Here is a 25,635-nt window from a genome sequence, read left to right on the forward strand (position 1 = left end):
CTTCATCATTTATTAATGCAGTTACCTTACCAACACGAGCAAAAGAAGAACGACTGACTTTAATTCTTATCATTATTGTCAGATGTTTCAACAACATGACTTTTTTTTTTTTGCATTAACATTTTTACAGGTAGCAGCTTTTATTCATGAAAACAACACAAAGCATTAACTATCACAGCTGTACAACAAAAGGTATCATTGACTTTAATTATTATTATTCTTGACAGATGATTGGACAACAATGTGTCATTTTAAGACCTTTGAAAACCCGATTTAAGGATTACATGTCATTATTAGGAATAATTAAGGTGTTTGTTTGGGGAAATCAAATTCAAGAATGAATTCTAGGAACTTTCTTTAACGACAATGCTAAAGCGCTGCTCAAAGCCGACTGCCAAACTGTCAGTGTGTCAGTACGCTGATGGCAGATGAAACCCTAACAAACCTTCCTGTGAGGAAAGGTTTTCCCCAACATGCCTACTTATTATTACTATTATTGTTATGTCTTTTGTGGCCATGCTTGTTGGTGTACAACACTGGCTTTCTTAAAAGAAGTGTTCCCAATGTGAATCACGCTTGTATAATGACACTTTGCACTCCACCCACAGCCATAAATCATTGAGAGGTGCGCATGACTAAGCGCCATCGCCTCCTGGAACAACAACAACAACTTGTACCATCTGTGAAAAATAAGAAGTGATGTCTTGCTTTGATGGGCTGGATGTTCAGCTAAATGGTTGTTTTAAGGAGTAGCTTGTCAACCAGTCCTAAACCTGCTGTGTTGTTAGGATAGTGGCTGCGCCAGAATCGGCTACTTAGCTGGTAAGTAGTAATTAGGTAGTAAGTGTTCATGTTTGAAACTAAGAAATGGTGCCAGTCGCCACTACCAAAACTAGTAATTAATGTCTAAGCGACAGTAGCCTACCTGTTGAACTTGTTGATTATTACACTCCAGACCACGACACATTAATGCAACAAGATTGTCCTGAACCTCTAAAGTAGTACTGAAAGTAGTCTGTCATGAACTTTTTAGGCAGCCATAGCTACAGTCAGTTCTGTCCCGAAGTTCGTCCTAAACTTTCAAAGTAATAGTGCTAACAGTAAAATATTTGCACTAGCAGCCAGTCCTGAACAAGGCCAGTTGTAGCCCTAGCTCCTTGTCCTGAGCCAGGGAGGCAGTCGCAACGTCACTTTGTTTTAAACACAGCGAGCAACCGAAATGTAAAGATGGATTGGAAGATTGCAAAGTAGTAGTCCAACAGTCTTCTTGAACCAACTTCTTGAACCTTTTAAGCAAACGGCCCTGAGTCTAGTAAAATAGTTGAATTTTGTCAGTGGCACATGACCGTTCTGTCCTGAGGCAGGGAGGCAGTCACCTCGTTTTGAACCTGGTGAGAATCTCAACTTTACAGAGGGGCAGGAAGCTGGTTCTGAACTTGCCAAGTAGTCTTACTTACAGTCCTGAACTGAACCTTTTGTAAAATGAAACCTTGACAGCTTGACTGATTTGCCCTGACCTCCGGGTGCACCCAAGGGCCACGTTTGCCCCTGCGAAGCCCCAAAACCCACTGGTGTCATGAACCAATGAGGCAGTCCGTGCAGTCACTTCATTCTGAACCTGATGAGTACCTGAGATGTACAGAAAAGCCAAAAGCTGGTTCTGGAACTGCAAAACAGTCCTAATAACAGTCCTGAGCTCATTGAAATACCAGACCTTGGCAGGTTGATGGATTTTCTCTGACCTTCGTGTGCACCCTTTGGCCGCTTTGGCCCTCGCGAAGCCACAAAAGCCACTGACGTAGTCCCTGGGTTTAGCCTGCCCTCGGGTCTTTTCCTGCACCTTTAAAATTCCTTACATAGTTAGGTGTCCCACCTATCAACGGCAATTAAAGCAAGTGGGTGAGGTTGACACTCTCTCAGTAGGTGAGCGGGAAGTCCTGAATGGAACAAAACTGGGAAGCAGCTTCTTCTGCAGCGCTACGCAGAAATTCAAGATCAGACATGTCTGGCTGTCCTTGGAATAGATATATGAAGACTAGCGCTAGCTTAGCACAGCATACTGGTATGTACGTCAAACAGGCTCCACACCCACAGTCCCTCTGTCTGAGACATCAGTGGTCGGCTTCCCTAGAAGGGAGATTAGTTTCTTATTCATCCTTTCGGGATCTGACGAGCCGTCACAAGCGTGAATCGTCGCCCCCTCCCATTCCTCGCAGCCTCCACTCCTGACACACAAACGGTGTCCCTGCTGCTTGAATCAAACAACATTTAAAGCTTCATCAGACCGCCGTTGAGTGGCACAACAAAGCTACTCGTTTCCACATTAAAGTACAAAAACACTAGGCGGGAGTAGGATTACCATCACTGAGTTTGAGATGCGCGATCGCTGCCAATTGCTGTTGACGAGCCAAGCCAGTCTCACGGGAAATGTGACAGCCCGTCCTAAATCCTAATGGCATCGTTTCTGCACGCCATTTCGGTGCATGACATGTCACCGCCGCCATCGCCGTGTCATGTGGTTTTAGAGACACGCAAAATCCTTGTCAGGAAAATTGTGGCCAAACGGGACAGCTCACGGCGACTCTATGTGGGAGTGTTAGGCCTCGGCTGAGGTCTGCACTCTAGTTGTCTTTGGAGATCAAATAAAAGAGCAAAAAAAGTTGGAAAGGGGTACAAAAAACACATTTGAGGGTCAAAGTATCTGAGGATCAAGTGTGACGATAAACGTTACAGCGGGATTCGCTAACAGCCAATTCCCTCCACTCTGCTCCTCAAGTGGCACTAACCTCATTAAAGACGCTCCTCCGTCTAACCGAGAGATTATGCCGCACGCTTCTCAGCGCGGCCGACTGCCGGTCTGCGCTATGGTACAGTTGGGGATTACCATAATTTAAAATAAAATCCCCTCAGGCGCAAGTACCCTCGTTGAACGAGGGTGGGTATGGGGGTGTGTGCGGCTTACGACGCTTTGCTACCTCAGCGCAGATCCGACACGACAAACACCAAAGATTTAACCCTCCACCAATTTTCCGGCTTCGGAGATACTGACCAAGGTGGGACCGCGACTGAGAGCGCCAAGCACCAACATGTAATCATGGCGCAAAGGCAACCCATCAATTACTCGGCTTCTGAGGTAGTAACAGAGGCATGAAAGCACAAACACGGAACGGGGTGACAAAGATGTGAGCGGTACAATGGTAAATATGTGAAAAGGGATAAAAGCAAATTGTCAGTTTCCTGGCTTTCGAGGAAGTATCTGAGGTATTACTTGTGCTATGTGAAAGGGAATAGCGGAATGCGATGACACGGAATAGGAGGACAAACGTGGCCAGGCAATTTGCTGTCTTTGAAGGTAGTAACAAAGACAAGAAAGCCCCTGTGGAAAAGGTAAACCTAAAAAGCACAACGTGAAATCGGGAAGAAGGCAATCTGCTAGTTTGGTAGCTTCAGACATTGTAACAAAGGCGGGAAAATGGTTGTCTTAAAAGGATTATCTGAAACAACAAGAAGTTGGGGGTGAAGGTCGACTTGCCAATTCACCAGCTCTGGAGGTAGTATTACAAACGTAAAAGTGACAGGAGAATAAAAGAAATAGCCATAAGCTCTACCACCGAATAGGGAGACAAAGACAACCCACTAATTTCACGGCATTAGAGGTAGTATCTGTGGGGATAAAAGTGGCGGTAAAGTGGATGTGTGAAAAGAAAAAAACAGAAAGCATGACACGGAAAGGGGGCGATCAAGGCAAGCCGCCAATTAGCTGGCTTCAGAGCTAGTATGAGAGCCGTAACGTGGTTATGTGAAAGGGAATTGCAGAAGATACCAACACGCAATGGGAGGATAAAAGAGGCCTTCCGATTTGCCGGATTCAAAGGCTAAAAAATGCTAGCATGTAAAGGAAATAGTGGATTCCATCTAGACTGTGTGAAAGCGCACACAAAGCACAAAAGTCCCGCTTTGTTGGATTTTGCGTGGAACACCAAGGTGAGTAATCTCTCTGGCTAAACGCTGTAAAAAAATAAAATAAAAAGTAAAAGAGTGTGTATTATAGTCCAACGTAGTTTCACACGTGAGAGCCCATCCCCACAAATCCACACGAGTTTAACCCCGCTGCCGCCGCCAGTCAGACAGGTGCGCATGTCAGCAAATTGTGGGGTAAGACCTCCTGTTCCGCTCGGCGTCCTCTGAAGAGTCGGCGAAATAACATGGTGGCTGAGTGGGCGAGAGCGCAGGATAAGAGGGTTTTAGGGAAAAGATAGACATGATGGATGCGGCGTGGAGGGATAGATGGTGTTGATGGACTGATGAGAGGCTGTTAGAGGGGGTTGGGGATGGAGCTGGGGGTGCGCAGGTAGACTAATGAATGATGAGTGGGGGAAGGGGATCCGTGAGCAATAGGGTCGGGGGGGGGTTTCCTGTCTTTGGTGTTTACGCTGTTATTTGGACTAAAACAGTGTGTTTACGCACTGCTTTTCTGTGTATCCAACAACACTGTAGCTCTGCTTAGCCTTTGGCAAACGTATCCTCCGTTTAAAGAAACTGCCTGGTGTTGGCAGTAGGGACTAGAAAACTGAAATATTAAGTGGGATTTGCACATGCTGAGAACTTAATCCAAAGGGAGAGGAGTGATCTGTTGAAATGTGAGCTAACTGGATACAACAAGGCGACACTGTTAGCACTCAGTGAATGAGGCAAAAACTGCTGAGGCTCGGCAAAAAAAAACCAACAACAACCTTTCCAGCTGGAGGGAGCACGCCACGCTTTGGCAGGGTCAGCAAAGACACGGAGGGAAGATGAGAGAGGGGCTGGAAGGAAGCTGACGTCGACAACAATAACAATAGTGACCAACCGTTTGGTGGGTAAGACACGAGAGGATTTCACAACTGCGCATCACACCAAACTACTGTTGGATGACACAGGCTGGGAAAGTTCAACTCTACTCTGGCGTGACGCAACGACCAACGGATGATAGCAGTGCTGTTGATGGAGGTTCCTCAAACCTTAACCACATCAAAAAGCCACTTTCGGGATAGGGTGTGGGGAGGACGGCCTGTGCTCAAGCTTGCCATGTTTGTCGCTGGTTGCCAAGCGACTGAACGGGGAGTGGCCCGGTGCTTTTTCCTCGTTTGGATGTGAAGTGCGCTGCAGCTTGGCAATATGGATTTGTCACCTTTACAACAAAAAACCCTGGCTTTACTTTTACTGAGGAGGAGAAAAAATGAATAGGATCATCTGATTACAAAGCACGGAAGGATCTTGGGCAGTTTAGGCTCTTCCGTGAGTTGCAGCTATTTGAAGACTTTTTTTGAAATATGCCCGTAGTTTTCACTCCGCCACCATCTATTTGGTGTGCCATCTTAAGTGAACTGCGCAAAAGGTACAAAAAAAAAACACAGTTTTGAGGCTACCGAAAACATAGCACAGTGCATTGATTGGTGGACAGACAATGGTAACTTCCAAAAGACCATGTTGGTGCTGATATGAAACACTAGAGCAGGGTTCACCAAGTCTGGTCCTCGAGGTCCGGAGTCCTGCAGGTTTTAGATGTTTCCGCCCACTAGCACACCTGATTCATATAATCAGCTCATCAGCATGCCTGATAACGATCCTGGTCTTTAGTATCAGGTGTGTTGATAGGCGGAAACATCTAAAACCTGCAGGACTCTGGACCTCGAGGACCGGAATTGGTGAACCTTGCACTAGAGCAGTGGTCCCTCATACATGTCCACAACTTTGGCGGACCGACAACCCAGTGGGTTGGGGGAGGGGGGGGTGCTTGGCTGTTCGTCGGCTGATTAATAAAAGGCTACGACAACAAACGCAAGTCCACTACCATAACAAGGGTAACAAAACGCGACTGAGATAATTAGCATCTTGACATGTGTCAAGAGTCCGTCGTAAACAGAGAGAATCCGGTCACTTTTCAAAATAAAATATTTTTAAGCCTCGGCTAATCAATTAACCGGGAGTACAGTAAGTTTTTTTTATTCTTTCAACTGTGCGGCCCGACGCGGCCCGGTCCAAAGGTGCCCACGGCCCGGTACAGGTCCGCGGCCCGGTGGTTGGGGACCACTGCACTAGAGGACTTACATCAAACTGCAAATTTGACAGCTTATGAGGTAGCATCAGAACCCCTTTTCACACTGCTTGCCAAAAACAGATTTCTCTCCCCTTCACTTCGAAACTCGAGGACCAAGATTAGGGAAGCCTGCCTTACACGCTGCTATCCACTTTGTCGCTAACTCCCTTAACACCCATCAATGTGAACTCTTCTGTGTGGAAGGCACGGACTAATAAATCTCTGATACACCAAGTTTGTGTAAATTCTGTGAGAAAGGGGCCTAAGCCCTCTGTTATCTGCAACAAAGCAGGTGGCATTTGGCAGTAAAAGAGACATCGAGGGGAAGGTGGGGGGAGCAAGTGGGGAGTTATCTTCGCAGGTCCCTGCACCTGAGTCAACACAGCGCTCGCAAACAAACTGAAGCCGAGACAGAGGACAATGCACTGCGATGGCGAGAAACTCCCGGCGAGAATGTTGCAGACAAACGCCATCCGACTGGAAAGACCTGAGCACAAATCAGCGCTGCCGTTGCGAACTTAATGAGGTATTCGTAACCCACTGATGCCAATTTTCGAAGAATAGGGAACGTGAGAACACCCGCGTGTCCGCCACCAGCACACATCTGCTGCTTTTGTTTTGTTTGTACGCTTACACAGGCGTTGACAGGGCGTGGTGGTCGGGTGCACCTACGCCCAATATCATTACGATACTGGTTCGACCAAATACTGTAAACACTTGTTTATAATAATCACCGTGTTGGGTTTCTGCCTTCCAGATGCCATTCGAACATGATCGCACTTTCACTCACGGCTGCTAGACATTTGTATTTAGAGACGGGAATTTGCTGCAATACATAATGGATCATTCCTCTAACTTTCAACCTGTGGCTAAGTAAATAGTACCTACTTATTCTTAATTCGTCTATCAGGTTTTCTAGACTACCTCTCCTGACAATTCCAGACAGTTTATTGAAAGCTCAAGCTGTGACTGCCATAAAGTCAATGGCCCAATCCCATTACTTCCTCTTCACCCTGCACCCTCTGTCTCGTTTATCTCTTCCCTCTCCCTTCTACTTCTTTGGGAAGGCAAAGACAAAATAAATCCCACTAGGAATTGGAAACGTCCTATCGCTATCCAATCCGCTACGTCGTTACCTCAAGCCGCCGCAGCTGCGTGCTGGTTGTGACGTAACGGATGCGACGATAGCAAGCGTTTACCAAAACACACAATTGTGACGATTTCTTTTTTTTTTTCTGGAGAGCGCAATATTGTTCATTCGGTAATTTTACCGATTTGACATGTCATCATCATTGCTCTCTCTTTTTTTTATTTTTAAATTTTTTTTGGGCCAATTTCTGCCAAAGTACAGAACATTCGAAAACACCACTATCATTATTATGGCAGTCAATAAATATTAGCATACTGTCTCTTGCGTTTTGTTATTTCCTGGTGTCACCATTGCTCGCCCTATTGCTTCCCGCGGTGTTGCAAAGTGGGCGTGACTGTAATAAGGGAGAACCTAGGAAGGTCGGCATCTATCTTCGTGAAAATGGACCTGTAGCCCTCCCCTAAATTTTACGGAGAATTGGGAAAATCCTTTGTCCGTGTGAACGCGCATTCATAAGGGGGAGGGACGAGATGAGGGGTAAGGGGCGGTATTGGGATTGGGCCAATGTATATATATTTTTTGTAGATTTGACTAGGGATAGACCGATTATCGGCCAAGCTGATTATTAGCGCTGATATTCAGCATTATACAAAGATTTGCATCGGCCATTTTGAAGAATCATACGGCCGATAATCGATCATTTTCGGTTGACGTTATAAGACATGCTGCTGACCCTGGGAACTCTCTGCACCTTCTGTTTTTGTTTGAAATAAAAACTAAGATAAGTAAAACTGTAATACTTGAGATATTTCGACATTTTGGAAAACTATTTACTGTAGAAAGCTATACTGAGCTATTTACTTGTTTAAGATTTTATTTAACTTTTGAAGACATGCGACTGCTCCTGGGATACCTGAACTTTTTGTTTTAAAACAAAAATGTCTATTGACTAAGATTTATTTAGTTTTTTTTTTAAACTCCGATATTTTATGAATCCTAAAAGTTATTCAATAAATGTATGCTTAATAAAAATTCAACAAATTTAAGAGCTGGTGTTTGTATTTTTTTTCCCTTTTAGTGAAAATGAATATCGGCTCCAAATATAGGTTATCGGCGTCCTTGACTACTAATAATCGGTATCAGTAAAAAAAAAAACACACACATCGGTCTATCTGTACAATTGACCTACTGTAGTGTATGTTTTTCCATCAACAGATTTGACAAACTGACAAACCGAATGGATGTGGTTTTGCTTACTAATGTGCTTTATAAAAATGTTAGATCACTTTAGTCTACAGTGGGCAAAAAAGGGAAACTCAAATCAGCAAGTCTTGGTTCAACGCTCCATCAAGCGCGTCCACTGTTGGCTTTTATAAAGATGTCTTGGGACCAAAACAAAAGTGGATGATTCTGGATCCAGGTCAGTGGGTCCATTTCCTAGTAGAAAGCACGCACACACACACGCACGGTCACACACTCTTGCTTATTGTCGTGCTTCGTCACTACGCTGAATGGAGTCTCGGTGCATTAGCGACCTGCATGAGCTCAATGCGACACTGGCAAGGCCTTGGGGTCGGGGGGGGGGAACAAAGGCAACGTGAGTCAATACACACACACACATATGAAAATAAGCACAAACTACATAGCGGCGTCAAACAATAACGAATAAAAGGCAACACGCCACACTGAGCCTTCATCACAGCCTTTAGAGAGCAGCGCCTCGCATCGCTTCCAGGTCAACAGGCGGGAGCGCTAAGAGGACACCAAAGTCCCTTTCACACGTACAGTTTCAGAAAAACTGGTGCATCAACGGCAGTCCATCAGGGCATCTATGTCACCGTTTTTTCCACACAGAAGTCAGTGACAATTGCTTGGTGTTTAACTTCACATCCTGCTCCTAGCTTCCCGCTATCCCCTTTCACGCGGTTGCCTGCGTGCGTCTTTTACACCTCTGATACCACCTCCGAAAACTGGAAAATGGATGTTTTGTTACCTTCCAAAATGCGCATGTGAGGTGCAGGTAATAGTCGCTGTTGTGAAGTCCGGGTAGCAGCTGGCAGCTAAATGGCTAACTGATAGCCAGTCTGAGTCTTGAGTGGCTGATCATCAGTTGTGGCCGTAGCAACTTGTGCGTGACTGCATGAATGTTCTTATTGCATGTTTATGTTGTTGCTTTTTGTTCAATATAGCAATTGAAAATACGCCGGTGGCTGCGTCTATCGTTCTAGCTATTAACTTATTAAATTAGCATTAGGGCTTCAGCCCCACTTCACACCTGGTACCAACTTTTTACACAGCCATCATCCCACCTCTGACAGTATCTAGCAAATTGGGAAAACTTAACTTTTATCTCAATTTTCTCTTTTCATTTCAATACCTTTCACACGGAATAGCAAGATCGCGAGGAGTGAATGCTAAACTTCACACCTTGGGCCCAGCAGATAATACCTCAGAAAGTGAGAAATTTATGACCCTACTTCAAACCCTCCCCCACCTATTAGACATGCTGCGCGATACACACACACACACACACACACACACACACACACAAATTTGTGGCATCTTTACATGTAATAATCGTAATCAGTGTCAAAACTATGCAAATTAGGCTTCAAACCATGAAAGTAGAGGAATGCACACGCACACACTTCAGACACAACAAGCGCATCAGCTAGCATGAGGACACACGTGTGCGCTGTAAGACGACACTGATTAGAGATAATGAGTGGGCACGGCAGGGCTGTCACGCTGACGGAGGGATGGACAAAAATGGAGGAGGGAAGGAAGGAAGGAGAGAGGAAAAGAATGAGGGAAAAGTCCATAGTCATCAGGAGCAGACAAAAGGGAGGAAGTGAACGAGGGGAGGAACCCCTCCGCCCCTCCCCACTCCATCACTCCTCATGTCAAGTCATGTGTGCGCTAGCTAGGATGACAACCCGCGCAACCGGACCGGTCGCATCGCACACCGGCGCGCACGCAACGCGAGCGAGCGAGCACGTCGTCAACGGCTGTGAGGAGGAGTGTGTTGCGCAATACTTCTCACACACACACACACACACATGACTTGGACAAAAGTGTTAATGCATTGTCTCTCTGTCTGTCTGTGAGTCTACCCATCTATCATAACAATGCTGTATTCATATTTCCATTCATTCATTAAATATAACAGTTCTAAGTATCTTTCTAAGTATCGAAGTACGGATGGGTGAGTACCGATACAAGTGTTGTTCCGATGCCGATACCGGTATCGGGAAAGGCCCCGATTCTGCATTAAAACAGTGGTATCGGCATTGGCGAGTACTAACATGCCGATGCCATTATTTACGACGCTAATATAGGACTTTGGATGCAGCATCTTGTGTCTTGCTTGTGCACGACATTCAAAAAACGGAGCCAAAAAACGGTATCGGAACAACACTAACCAATACCAGCATCAGGACGATACTTGAGACAGACCGATTATCGGCCAGGCCGATTCTCTGTGCCGATACTTGGCATTTTTGACAAATGTTCGCATCTGCCTTTTTACAAATCTGAAGGCCGATAAAGCTGCTATCTCACTGAGCTGTGAATGCTTATGAAGGTAGAGAATTTAGAGTTTTCATCAGGATTTGTAAGATGTTCACATACAGTTTTTACATCAAACATATTCAGACCATTTTTTTTAATTGTCTGCGAAGATCTTTTTAAAACTTTTACCAAACCTGACGAAAACCCCAAATTAGCTACATTTACATGCATTTGTCGCTCAGTGAGATACAGAGAATTTTCATTTATGGATTTAATTAAATTTCTACTTTATAAAAAAATAGGCTGACACTGTGAACACCCTATAGTTTTTATTTATTTTTTATTAAAAAAAAGAAGCAATTGTCTTGACATTTTGAAAAACTTTATTAACAGTAGAAAACTTTAGGCAGCTATTTACTTAGCTTAACACATACTGATGACCCTGGAGACTCCCTGCAATTTTTTAAATATTTTTTTAAAGAAAGCTGTCAATTCTTTATATGTTTAAAATTAAAAGAAAAAGTCATTTTAAAAAATGTTGACGCTAATAGTTTCACTTACACTGCAAATGAATATCGGCTTGAAATATCGGTTATCGGTCTCCCTGACTACTAATAATCGGTATTGGCCCTGGAAAAAAAACGGTCTATCACTAGCCAATATCCAGTCTCATGTCAAGGTGTTAGCACTCACGACCTCGTTTGGCCTTTTCATTAGGATCAGGAACTAGATATTAGAAGAATAGAAAATTGCCATTAATTTCATGCAAATTGGGGGAAAATGCTATATCGGGACATGTAGGTCTTTAAAATGATTTGTCATTGTTTTTTGGGGGAAACTTTTATGTACCAAAATTACTAGTGGTGTCGGTTATTGGAATTGGTATCGGTGACTACACAAGAGTTGAGCACTCGTACTGGTATCGGTCTGAAAAAAAAGGTATCGAAAATCCCTAGTAGCTAACTATCTCTCTAGGTATCGATCTGTCGATCTGTCTACGTGTCTGCCTGTCTACCAATCGATCGATCCGTCATAACACAGCTATATCCGTCTGCCTATCAGCCAGCCAGTCTATCCTATCAACCATATCCACGTCATCTGTCTACAAGCACTCCAACCCTTGCTATCATGAACATTCCATCGCATCAGTGCCAATCGACTGTCAGTTCTGTCAAGCATGCCGTCTCTAGGATGCGCGCAAACGCGCACACATACACAACGCAAACACTGCTTGATTGCATGTAGACGTGCACACAATGGGTCGCTGGGTGGGGGTCGTTTACACATAAGTGTTGTATTTGCTTGGCAAAAAAAAAACGAGGGAAGAACATGAAAGGCCGGAAAGACGAGCTCATCTTTCCATGTCAATAAGAAACATTAACCATAAATAATACTCATTTGCTCCCAAAAACGTATAAATACGTTCTATTTTAAATGTTTTAAGTGTTCCAAAGACACATTTATACGTTTTTTTTATGCTAGAGCAGGGGTGCCCAAGGTCGGTCCTCGAGAGCTCCTATCCAGCCTGTTTTCCATGTTTCTCTCCACTAACACACCTGATTCATGATCAGAATCGTTATCAGGCTTCTGCAAAGCTTGCTGATGAGCTGATCATTAGATTCAGCTGCGCTGGAGGAGGGAGACATGGAAAACAGGGGCTCTCGAGGACCGGACTTGGGCACCACTGTGCTAGAGCACTCAGAAGGCTTTGATGCAGCCTCTCAACTGCAAAGAATGGTAGTTATTACAAAAACGGCCAGCAGGTGGCTACAGAGCAAAAGAGATCAACCAGGGCCATGTTGAAAAAAAAGCTCATTTAGTCACAATTCTAAATAGATTTGTGAATAATGATGAAACTTCGCTATATTTTAATGCTAATTGCTGCAAAACGGAAACAGACAGAAATATACTTTTTTTCTGATGAAAGAAGAGACTCTAATCTTTCTTTTGGTAGGTTCCATGTTTTTATTGCAATAGAACAAAATATTCTTCGGGCTTTGCAAAATCAGTCAAAATCCAGTAAAAAAAAAAAAAAAAGCCGGGAGCGAGGTGGGTTGCTTCGGTGTAAATGGCTGGGTGTGAATGTGATAATAACACTTAAAAATTGTCATTAGTGTTGTTTTCATTTGAAGGTGTCTCGATGCGTTCGGGGACTGCTGACTTGGTGATTTGTATTCATACCAAACCAAATTTAATGAGCGTCTCCGCGGTACCCGCAAGTGCCTATTGTAACGTATAACAGGCGGATCAATGATGGATTATTGATCTGGAAAGAGGCAAAACTACCTGAAGGCATCGGCGTATTCATACGCACGGTAGATGACTTAGCAGCAGGGGCAGAGTATCAAAGTGGGTCACTCACTACACACACATTTTAAAACACACACACACACACACACACACACACGCCACAGGGCTTGCCTCCCCAAGTCCCATCCCCCCCCTTTACGCACACACACACTATATTAGCTTTACTGTACGCACACAGAGCACATGGTTGTGTGTGACTGCGCGCGCACACACACACAACCACCCACCCACCCACACTTGTACACATTGACATGGATAATCAGAGTGTACGAGATAATGGCTTCTTTGCCTCCGTTCCGCAGCCGCGAGCTTCGGCTGAGTCCAAAAACAAAGTGCACGCATTCACGCACACTCTTAGACACACACACACGGTAGTTTTATCCGCCACTATAAATCCTTTCACAGGTCACCTCTTTTGAAACACGCCGCTGCCAACGCCAACAGGAAGTGACACATTTTCAAGATAAATACACCAGAGAGAGAATAAACAGCACATTAACACATAAAATGCTGGAGAATATAACAAGTATTAAAAGTTAGGGACGCGTAATTGTTTAAAAAAAGAGTTTTGGGGGACTTTTTGGGGAGCGTGTGAGTGGAATAGGTTAAAATGTGTCTAAAACCTTATACAGTATTGCCTTGAGATATGATATTGATTTAAAGTTAGTCATTCTTTGCAGAGGATAAAGCATATGTGCCAGTAAGTATTGTTATAATATCCTACATGTTTTTTTTTTTTGAAAGGGTGATAAAACCGCCACAAAGATGCTATCTGTTAGCTGTTCATGCCATTTCCCATTCTGTGTTAGCATTAAGCTAGCGGCGGCTATGAGTTAGTTTGAAAAGCATAACATGTCATTCTCTTTGTTGTATGTTTTGTTTGACAGTAAACTTCAACTGGGAGTGGCAATAAACCGATTGAAGGCTCTTTTCGAAGAATCGTTCGCTAAATGGATCTGCCAAATTGCTGATTGTTGTGAAGTGAGTTGAGTCAGTGGTACAACATGGCGCTTTGAACTTAGAACTAACTTAAAGGATGTTTTTTGGAGCAAAGGTGCTGAACGGAGGTGAACATGTTTAAAAATAGTCTACTTGCTTTGTTTTTTTTATGTCAAAACGCATCTTAGCTTACCATCCTTAGCATAAATGAGCTAGCCAAATGTGTACAATACTGTAAATACTAAGATTTAACCGACACATTTTTGGGAATCGACATACAAGCAGGGGGCACAAGAGGTAAAAACATGTCTAAAACCTTTTCGACTCCATTTCTTCCTCGCGCCAAATGCCTTTTAATTCCTTTAATTCGCCATCTTGAGCTTTGTACTGGCGTTAGAACACGCAAAGTGCATCAGGCGGGATGTCAGTCAGTCATGCTGGCGGTTAGTTGTTATCGTACTCAGCATGTGTGTGTGTGTGTGTGTGTGTGTGTGTGAGACACTTTTGAACATGAATGATTGATAAACGCTCGGCCCACTGAGCATGCACGTAAATAAATGAGTAGTGGCGCTCGTGCCTTCACGTCGGGGTTATCCCCTATACATACACACACACACACACACGTGGGCTCCTGTCACACACATGCGCACACACACGTAGGAGTCGAAATTCCTCCAAAACGCTGTAGGAAATAAATTTTAAAAAAAGCAATGCGGCCGTACCTCGGTGCGGCGGTTCCTCAAGACGGGAGAATCCAGGCGCTAGTCCCGCACACATCAAAGCGCACACATGCTGCCTCCTCGCACGCCCAGACCAGACTGAGAGAGAAAGAGAGAGAGAGAGGGGTGTGTGTCTGTGCTGTGTGTGTACGAGAGCCCGCCTCCCCACACACACACACACACACACACACACACACTCCTCCCTCAATTCGCAGTGGACTGCCAGCATGTGTGTGTGTTCGTGTGTCTGTCTTCCCTTTAATTGCGGCTCGTTGGCCTCAAGAGTAACACACACACACAGTGTGCTTTTTTTTTTTTTTTTTTTTAATTTTTTACTTCAATTTGTGTAGAGCAACCTCTACTGAGCCATGACTCACTATCAAACAAAAAATGTCACAAAAAGTACAGTGGTGCCTTGAGATGTGAGTTGAATTTGTTCCATTAACATGCACCCAAAAAAAAACAACAATAAATAAATAAAAGAAGATTAATAGAATTACAGTATATATCTATATATATATATATATATATATATATATATATATATGTTAGTGTTGTTGCGATACCGTTTTTTGGCCCCCGATGCCGATACCTAAGTTTTTTTTTTCTCTCAACATGAAAAAGCTGTCCAGCCATTGGCTCAGAGCATTCAAGGGCCAATAGGATATCTTAGCTCAGCATGCAGTGAACATGTCGCACATCAGTGAATGTCGTGCATGAGCAAGACACAAGATGCTGCATTTAAAGTCCTATATTAGCGTCAGAATGAATGGTTATCGGCATGTTACTTGTTACATGTACTCACCGATACCACTGTTTTAATGCAGTATCGGGGCCTGGTATCGGCATTGGAGCAACACTTGTATCGGTACTCACCCATCCCTACTTCGATACTTAGAAAGATACTTAGAAGTGGTATATTTGATGGATGAATGTAAATATAAATACAACCTTCTGGTATATGCCCCTTCAGCTGTTGTTTGTTGTTGTTTGTGTTCAATACTTTGCTTAAAGGGTAACTACATGAACCCCCACATAGCTGATATTTTTTAATTAGCACTCTCTTCTAACTTTAACTGATTGTTCAAAAAAAATATTACTGCGTTAAACTGGTAACATTTCATGTTTGGCAACTTTCTGACATGGATGAGCCGTGCTACCAACGTAGCAGCCTTGGCTAACGTTGTCTTGTATACAGCACATTTACATACAGATTTAGTCAGCGAGACGCTACATTCCAATCTTGCTAGCAACTTTTTTTTTTTTTTGTGGTGGTCTCACGATGATTACTATTTGGGTAAAAACAAACAAAAAGAAAGTGAGATGCTAGTTGCGAGAGAAGAAAAAGCATCTGAGGCAAACAGATTACATAACAAGTTGCTGATTTTCATTCTCTTTGTCAGCTGCATTCTGCATCGAACATTTAGACGAGAAAATGCGGCGGCCACAAAGTGCATGGAAAATTGCTGCCGCCGCTTCACCGAGCGCTTGGGCTTTGCCCTTACACGACCCTGCGCGGGGGTCCTGCTGCAACAGGAAGTGGGCGATCGAGCGGGATGAAGCGGACCTTGCAAGACCGCTTCCCACAGCACTAGACAAACACAGCGTTATTGGCTTGTAATAGAATTACGCGAGGAGCGGCGTGGAAGCGATTTAGCGGATTAAAGGCCGCCGTGGCGTGCCGCGACAAGCTGCGGCGCTAAAGGCACAGGTGGAGGATTGTTATGTAAGAGCAGACGCCAGGAAGCCATGATGATGTTTTTCTGTTTGTATTGTTTGTAGTTTTAAGCCTGTCCCGCCACACCTGAGAGTCGCCGCCACTGCCACTTACGTTGGAGCGGGTCGTCATTTTCTTACATAATGCTGGATGACTTCAACATTCCAGTTATAACGCTTCAAACCGATAACATTTCGTTTTATAGTAAAACTCCATTATGATTAGTGCTGTCACTATTGAATATTTTTAGAATCAATTCATCTATCAATTAATTTTGCATTAAAGCGTATTTATAAAATCACTTTTTTTTTAACCAGTAATCAGTGGTTATTTTATACTTAGTATTCGTATATGGTGATTAAAAAAAAAAAGGGGGGAATTGATCTTGTACTATGTTACCGGTTCGGTCATTGTTTTCCAAAGTAAAAAAAGATGATTGCAAATGTCTTAGTTTGATTAAACACAGAAGATAATCAGTCTTCTTTCATGAAGGACTACAGAAATCAGTGAACAATTACTGTTGACAGGCTGAAATCAGAGGATTTAGACAATTTTAAATTTATAAAAATGGCTCCAAACGATTACTTAATTTGATAATCGATTACTATACGATTAATCCTGACAGCTCTAATTCCAATTAAGTCACGGAGTCACAATTTTTTCTTTTTTTTGTACTGTGTGGATATCATTTTAATCGTGTTTATACTGTATGTACTGTGCAAGGTGGTAGTTAGCATAAATAGCTAATGACAAGAGCAAATAGATTAGTCTAGATTAGTCATTCTATTTACTTGTAATGTACAAGGTGCCAATACAATTACAGTACTGTAACTCCATATCTATGTTGTGTGAGCATGAGTAATGGTGTCGGGTTCTAGGCACAGTGAAAGGCGTCAACAAAGGCAGAGAACTATCCGGTCACCCAGTTTGTTCACAAGCTTTGCCAGATAAAAACCCAATCTTCCAGTAGGCTGGGATGCATAATGTATGCATTAACGTATATACAGCCGGGCCGGGCAAGACAACACACATGAGCCATTGCCTTCTCGTATAACACGGTGGCTTGCCGAGTTCCGCTTTTGCCCCGGGTCATGTCAGCTAATCCCTGTCTGGCCAACTTATATTTCCCATTAGCGAGGAACACCGCCGTGCATTCTAATATGGAGGAAATAATATAGACGCTACACTGCTCGTTCTTAGCGACAAACGATGCTGACACGAGGATGTGAAAGGTGTTCTATGACAGGACAACAATCAAAGGGAAGAGACTTTTTTTTTTTTTTTTTTAAACATGCGCTAGGAAGCTTTCAAACACAGCGTCAGGCTCTAAAACAACAACCTTTTATTTTTTGTCAGTTAAAAGCGGCATCACGGAAACGTTGCTTTATATTAAGACAAACTAGGTTAGGCTAGCCAAGGCCGCTGAGCCATTTCACCAGACGACCCCCCAGGGAGCGATGGCCAATGAGCCAATGAAAGAAGATGAAACATTTACTAGCGCTAGTAGCTCAACGGGGCTGTTCCACAAACCTGCCGGCTCTTAAAACTTCACCTGTTATTACGGCACATAAATTACGAGTCAGCGGTTGAGAACAATGTAGTGTTGCGATAAATTAAATCCTCTGTTGCCGTAAAATCGGAATGACTCGTAGCGGTAGCAATAGCAGCAAAAAACAGCATGTAAAAGTACCAGAAACTCACGATGCTTCCTGGAACTGTAGGATAGCGCTAGTAAAATAGGCTAGCTAGTAAAACAGGAATTACAAGAGTAAAGCTAGGAAGCCACATTTCCACCAAAAAGACTTGAGTTATATTTACTTCCTGGAACTAAAAAAAAAAAAAGCTTCAAATGTTCCAAACTACAGACCCCAACTTTAATTTTAAAGGTACTGTTGCCCCCCACAAGCCCTCAAGAACGGACTTCTACTGACCTTGACAAATTACCCGTGATCTAATTTACCAAATTTCCTAGTTCTGGGGGAAAATCCCCGCGGTCAAAATGTCTTATTAGAGGCCGTGACTTGAAATAATAAAAATAAAAGCACCATATGTGATGTACCAGCTGCTCTTTTTGCAAACATTATGCTAACCTACCATCACACGCTTCTTAGAACAAGGTCATATGACACGCATGTCTGCAGCCTGTAGCAACTCATGAATATTCATGAAAATCCGCTTAACTCATTAAAAGACTTCCGCTAACCAGGAATGCTGCAAACATGCGAGCGACGTGAACACAGACGAAGAATTTAAAGACTAATTTTAATCACGTGTCCCGTACAAATTCTGGTGGAATATTATTATTATTATTTACCCATCATCCATTTTCCAAACCGCTTATATTAGGGTTTTTTGGGGATTATAATTTTTGTTGTTGTATTTTTTAGTATTTTCTGACAATTGTTCTGTTATTTTATGCATTATAACCAACTCAAAATATTGAAAATATCATGAGAACAAATCTATTAACATTGCTGGGCACTTGAAGTGTTTGAGGAGTGGTATAAAAAAAAACGCCGCCTTTTTCCTCACTCTGTGGGACTGTGCAGCATCATGTCGCCTCAAGATCAAAAGTCTGGATGGTACCCAGCTCTGAAAAGCGACACTAAAACTAACCGTACCGCTCATACAATCCAGCTGTGGAAGAACATGGAAGAGGCGGGACGGGGCGGGTAATGTTTGCTTTCACTCTCAATTAGCGTGCGGTTCTCCTCATTGCTCCACTTTGTGACAAATTAGCTCCATAAAGACATTCACAAGCAGTGTCAGCAAATTGCTTGCTGCGTGTGAGTGCGTGTGAGAGGTCAGTATCTGAGATTAGACGAGTGACACAGATAAAACTGTACGGCGAGAGTGCTAACGCACGCACACACTGCAGCGTCCTGACCTCGTCACAAACACGCTGCCTCACTAACACACATCAGTGAGCCGCATATAAACCGAGTTGGCCCGGAAGCATCCCAAAAAATCCATTAGCAAGTGCTAATTTAAGTCCAAAGATCTTAGCTGGTGTCAACCATGTTGTCGCACACGCTTAGCCACTTTTTTTTTTTTTTTTTACAAGTCAAAGCAAGTAAAAGCGATTTTCCTATTTTTAAACGTGAATACACTTAATTATGTGTGAAAAGTGCATTTTCGGAGGGCATTGTTAAGGAGCAGCACATTAAACAACAGACTTAATCATCGTGACACTTATGTCTGCCTCGAGCACAAACTGAGGAGGAATATGACACCTGCAAGCGCAAAGCACGTCATTAAAAAGAACACATGGGTAAAGTCATATTCAACATCAAAAGTTAATGAGGTCAACATTTGACTTGGCACTTATTTATCTGCACTGAACATAAACTGAGGAGAAATATGACAACCAAAAGTGCATTTTCAGAGCGACAATTTATACATGTCACTTATTTATAAAACTCTACGTCAGGGATGGGCAACTTAAATGCTGGAGGTGGAGACAATTTATTTTTTATCATTGCTAGTGGGGGGGGGGGGCACAAATATGCTATTTTAAATGTGAACAAAATATGTGCAAAATATGAGCTCTTAGTATATTTCATTTTTGATAATACATTTTTCAATGCATGTGTAAAAGATCCAAACTCAACAGCAAAGGATTAGAAGAAAAACAACAAAATAACCACATACTGTATTTTCCCAGTGCAAATGACTCTCTTGCCTATTATAATATTACCATTCAAGAACTGATTTTGCTCATTAAAAAAAAAAATCGACTCATTTAAAATATTTATATTATTAGGTATAAGGCCTATTCATGTTGTAGGCGTTATAAGTGAAACTCAGAGCCGTAGATGGAAAAAGTTTGGCCAACTCGCTTTCAGAGCTACTGCGCTGTGATTGGCCAACTGCTAGTCACATGGCATGTGGACGTCATGTTGTTACCCAGATGCTGCGATTACGTGATGTGTTGCAATAGGTGTTTCCACTTTCATGTTCCAACCATGCCGTGTTGCTCAGCATGGCGTTGCTCACAACGACCAGGCAGCGGTATAAAGATGCATCGGTTCACTGGAGACCCACAGAGGAGGAAATTGTAATTGTGGGAAGTGAAAGTCAATTGAGAGGACTGGAAAGCAAATAGCACTTCATTTCTGTGCAAAGTAAAGTAAAATAACACGATTTAAAGCAGGTGGGACTGCACAATGCAGCCTTCGACCTTTTATTAACAACATGGCGTCCGTGTTTTCAGTTGGCCAGACGCTCTCTAGACATGTCTGCCATCTAGTGGTGATTAGTGATATTACAATTCAAAATGTACTATCCCTGCATATTTGCAGATTATTATCTTTTTTTATTTTATTTTTTTTATTAAATTGTGTTCTGTTTTTTTGCTGTACTTTTCCCCCTCACATTTCCCCCATATTTTTGTGCACAACATAAATTGGATTTTTATCAGCGTTTTTGAGGATTTTTGGGATTTTGTAAATTAAAAAAAATCCCGAAACATACTCGAACCCTCACAATTTATTCATTTATTTATATCTTTTGAAGATTTATCATGGCGCCAACTCGGAGTGTAGGCAGGTTGCAGCCCGCCACTTGTACATTGCTGCTCTACATTTTAAACTATCAATGCTGTTGATTTAGAGCAGCAGATTGAGCTACTACGCTAATGCTGCTCAAAGCGTTGTATATCCTAAAGTAACTGTACTATAGATCAAAAGTCATGAACTAATATGATTATTTCTAACTGGAATGTCAGTATTCCAGATTAGTTAACAGTTTTCGGGGTCAAACAGCAAAAGAGTCACAAGCGGGCCTTGTTAGTCGCCCAGTTGTGTCTCATCACATCGCTCGCTTTGAGGAAGGCGGAGCCAAGCTTAGTGTCTCGGCCATTTCCGCTGCAAGTTGACGGCGCAGACGACGAGGGGGGTCGGAGGAAAGTCGACGGTGAGGAGGGGGCTTTATGGGAAAAAGGGGTCGTGTTCTCCTGGGAAATGTGGGAAATGAGCTCCCGGAGGATTGAGGCTTAGCGCTGGCCGCCCACGGAGATGCGCACACGTACACATGGTGCACTTTTGTTTAATATTAAAAAAAATATTAGTTATTTAAAAAATTGTACGTTTTTTTCTCGTGCATAATAGAATTTTTTCTCGTAGTTATTTTTTCTGGACATTGCAGAGTTTTCTTTGTAACATTCCTCATAACATTACGCTTTTTTTCTCAAAGTATTCGCTCCCCCCCCCCCACCATAGTAGTACATTTTCTCAAACAATTACGATTTTTTTTTGCCGCAGTATTGTGATTTTCCCCCATCATAGTAAGACTTTTTTTGGTCATAGTTTTACGACTTTCTCACAGCATTAAGACTCCTTTTCTGAACCACTACAACTTTATTCCCATAGCAGTACATTTTCCTCCTATGGCATTTTTTTTTTCATAGAATTGACTTTTTTTTCTTGAAAAATTCAGACTTTTTTACCATACCTATTTTACCTTATGTGCCTTACGCTGCTCTTTTGCCTTAGAATTAAGACTTTTCTGTCACAAAATGAAATTTTTCTCGTACTAGCATTACATTTTTTTTCTCATAAAACGAATTCTACAAAATTTTCATCCGATTACCACCTTAGTCTCACAACATTATGACTTTTTTTCTTGTAAAGTAACATTATTCTTATAATATTAATCTTACATTTTGACTCTCCAGCCCTGTTTTTTTTTTATTCTTCACTTAACATTGAGACTTTTGTCTCCTAGCATTTCCACTGTATAATATTTATTTATCATAAAAATGATGTGTATGCAGTCACTGTACGCAAGTTAGGAGCGCTGGGAAACAGCAGAACACTTGACACTGGAGCGATACATGTCACGCACACACGCGACAGATTTCAATGGGAAAAAGTGGCTGGCTGGACAGATAATCCAACCCCTCCACATCCCCATATTAGGAGAATGAAGAGAAAAAAAAACACCAAGAGATAAAAATAATGAGAAAACAAAACAAAGCCGACTTCCGCTGTTCATTTTTTCATGTTCACCACTTCCTTGTCTGCTAAATATTTGCTTTGGGAGTGGCGGTGGGGGTGGGGGTGGGGGGTTCCATTTTACATAACGGAACACCCTGCAGGGAAAAGCCTCAGCTAGCTGACTCACGCGAACAAAAGATGTTGGCTAAGTACGTACCTATGTGTATGAAATAACTTGTTTATCAGGAGCTGTGTACGATTTTGCCACTGTAATTAATGGAAATGCCAGTAATCCATTGCAGCCTTAAAAAAAAAAAAAAAAAAAAAAAAAAAAAAAAAGCACTTTATAATTTTGTCCTTTATGTCACAATTTTGGCTTCAATTGAAATTGTGCTGCTCCAAATTTGTACACAAACTACACAAAAATTGCTTAATTTGTTGTCTTCTCCTAACACTTTTTTTTTTTTACCATTTTAGTTTCACAAGAATCTGAAATTTTTCGAATATCACTCAAAAAGAAAAAGAACCCGCTCATGTTATCTGTTTCCTAGTGGGATAAAAGTTGCCAGTCACTTTTTGTTGTTGTTGCAAGTATTCACGTTTTTTTTTTTTCCATTTATGTGCGAGCATTCAGTGAAAAGTCACGCATGCTTGACAAATTTCCCTCACTTGATCAATTCCCGCCGGAGTCAGACATCTGAAGCATCCCCGGAATGCTGCGTCGGGTAACCGTCCCGCACCTGTCGCCATGGTGATGGCCACGCCGAGCAACCTGGAGCGGGAAACAACAGCAGGTCGTGAGCGAAATGGAGGGCAGAGAGTCACGTGATGAGGCAAGTCGTGGTCGCAATTAGGAGCAGTCTTGGACCTCCACTTTCACATGAGACGCGACTCAGGGTTCAGAGGTCAGGTCACAGGGTCTTGGTAATTAGTCTGTCTGCTGAGGACCATTCATGACCTCTCACCCCTGACATCTTCAGTCTGCAGAGTAGCCTCCGAATTTAGTTTTGGGGTCAGAGACGAAGGAAGATAGTGTAATCTTGATCCTTGTAGTAGGAAATAGTACTACTAAAAACACCTGCTGGATTGTAACTTTTAAGGCATATTTTAGGTGAACAGCATTAAGAATGCCGCCGCTCTGGTTCTCGTCCAGACTTTTACAATGAAAGCATGTCAAGCATGAGGGGATTTAGGTAGCTGCCATTACCACCTCCGTGTGTAAGCAGGTGATGAATATCGGGCCAGAGCGTGACTTTTACCTCTTTCTCTCTAATATGGTGGAGGTCAGTTGGATGATTCCTCAACTGCAAATAATGGAATAACGTACAGTTTCTTAACATTCCATTAAACCCTTTTAGACCTCCTGAGGCCTTTCTCTTAAACCTCCATTATTCATCACCTCCATATGTAAGGCTATTTATAACAGCTTTTACCATCTGCCAGTCAGGCTGAAAGGCACTTCTCAACTGTAAAAGATGAGTATCAATGCAGGACATTGTGGAAGCTCAAAGGAATACAAATGGAAGCCCTATTGTTTTTATCAGTATAAATAAATGACAAAGGAGTAGTATAATGGCCATACAAAAAGCCTCCTTTCAAAAAGTCTCTCAGAATTATGTATTCTCGTCACATTGCCACCTTAGTGTTTTATTATTATTTTTCCCTCTTGTAACATTTTTCTCATAAATGTATGACACTTTTGTCATAACATGGCTTCATTTTCGTAATCTAAGGAGATTTTTCTTGCCCTAGTACTCCTTTGTAGCACATTTGACGTCAAATTATTCCTTCCCGCATGTCCCCTAAGATGCTCCAAGGTCTCCAACACAGAGAGAAAGCAGATTTGTCTGGACAATTCCCGTAAAAAAAAGGACAGAAAAACAATCATACACACGAATCCAGAAGTGAGTCAACTATGCATGTGTGTGAGTGTGTGTGGGGGTGTAAGGGCACAGCTGTTCACTGTAATAAGCAGAAGATCCAATTTCAGCATCCAAAACATGCAATCATAAAATCGTATTCATATTTCAGTAGCTCTGCGCTCTCATCTGACAGCTTTGTGAGAGTGAGATGTTCATGAAATGTTTTCATCTATGCGCAACAGCCATCAATATTTTACATTGAATAATTGTCATAAATATTTGAGTGTGTGTGTGAGTGTGGACATTTGAACTCACTGTTTCTCTCTCTTGCTAAGCAAACAGCTTCATGCATTTGGATGAGGAGAGGGAGAAAAAAAAGTCGAGACGTTCTCCATGATGTAACAGTGAAGCTTCGTTTCGCTGCTGTGAAGGTCAACACCAGCGCCATCTAGTGGAAGATACAGTCTAATGCAACAAGTTTAAATTGGAGAAGTCACCAAATAAAAATGTCCCAAGTCCCAACCAGGAGATAAAAAAAAAAAAGTTAAATTCAATTCAGCTGTCGAATAAAAGAGAACCTGACTCAAGAAAAGCACTCAAGTCTGTTCAAACAAAAACTATACAGTACAGTGGTGGACACCCCAGGATAAACCCCGAATCAAGCTACGCTAAGCCTTAAATATAAAAATGTTATATTCTACAGTTATGTTTCTTCCATACTTTGTTGCATTATGGCTAACGCTAGCGTCGACGTTAGCCAACGATCTAACAAGTACTGAAGTGTCACAATTAAAGTTCTTTAAGGGAATACGACTAAAATGAGAAGATGTTAACATCGCTTGCCAAAATTTTTCGTTTTTCGGAATTTTAAATATCCGGGGTTTTTTTCTAACCTGGGGCTGCAAGGCGGCATTGCTGTGTCACAAAGACTCACAGGTAATGCTAGCATAATTGCTAGCCACTAAACAACTTTTTTGTTTGAAGTTTTCCGTGGTGTAAACGACCAAAAATAAAGACAAAACGGAAAACAAGTATATATATATATATATATATATATATATTTAAAAAAGCTTATTTCGTCCTTACCTTAGGTCGACGTTGCAGAGTTTAGCGTCAGTGCTGCTAACCTAAGGTAACTACGGTACTAAAGTACTAGAGTCACGACTACCTTTTTTATGGGGGTTAGGCTACAACAAAAATATGACTATTACTGATGTTTATTAAAACAAAGCAAACAAAAAAAAAAAAAAAAAACAGTGTCATTGCCAAAGCTATGAAACTCAAGATAACTACTTGTTGGTTCTTTCTGTGGGGAACCAATTAAGGCTCGAACTGAATTAAATTAGCATTATATTTAATGCTTAACCTTGCTCACCTCCGTAGGAAATAAATGGTTTGTGGAAGACTAGTAAAAAAATAAAAAATAATTCACATAAGGTGTTCATGTTTGTCTTAAAGACAAAACTAGTCTGT

The 25,635-nt window shown here is 42.2% G+C and overlaps 1 protein-coding gene across 1 annotated transcript in view; it reads right to left on the reverse strand.

The window, feature by feature from the left end:
• The window catches only part of LOC144036535 (rho guanine nucleotide exchange factor TIAM1-like), a 55,804-nt gene extending 30,946 nt beyond the window's left edge, over positions 1 to 24,858 (reverse strand). The window contains exons 1-3 of the mRNA XM_077547242.1: positions 24,478 to 24,858; positions 22,970 to 23,072; positions 14,651 to 14,746 (exon numbers count right to left, since the gene is read on the reverse strand). The gene's annotated coding sequence lies outside the window, so the exon portion shown is untranslated. The remainder of the gene's footprint in view (positions 1 to 14,650; positions 14,747 to 22,969; positions 23,073 to 24,477) is intronic.
• Positions 24,859 to 25,635: the final 777 nt, after the last annotated feature.

The sequence above is a fragment of the Vanacampus margaritifer genome, chromosome 16, assembly GCF_051991255.1.
Source record: "Vanacampus margaritifer isolate UIUO_Vmar chromosome 16, RoL_Vmar_1.0, whole genome shotgun sequence".
Taxonomy (NCBI): domain Eukaryota; kingdom Metazoa; phylum Chordata; class Actinopteri; order Syngnathiformes; family Syngnathidae; genus Vanacampus; species Vanacampus margaritifer.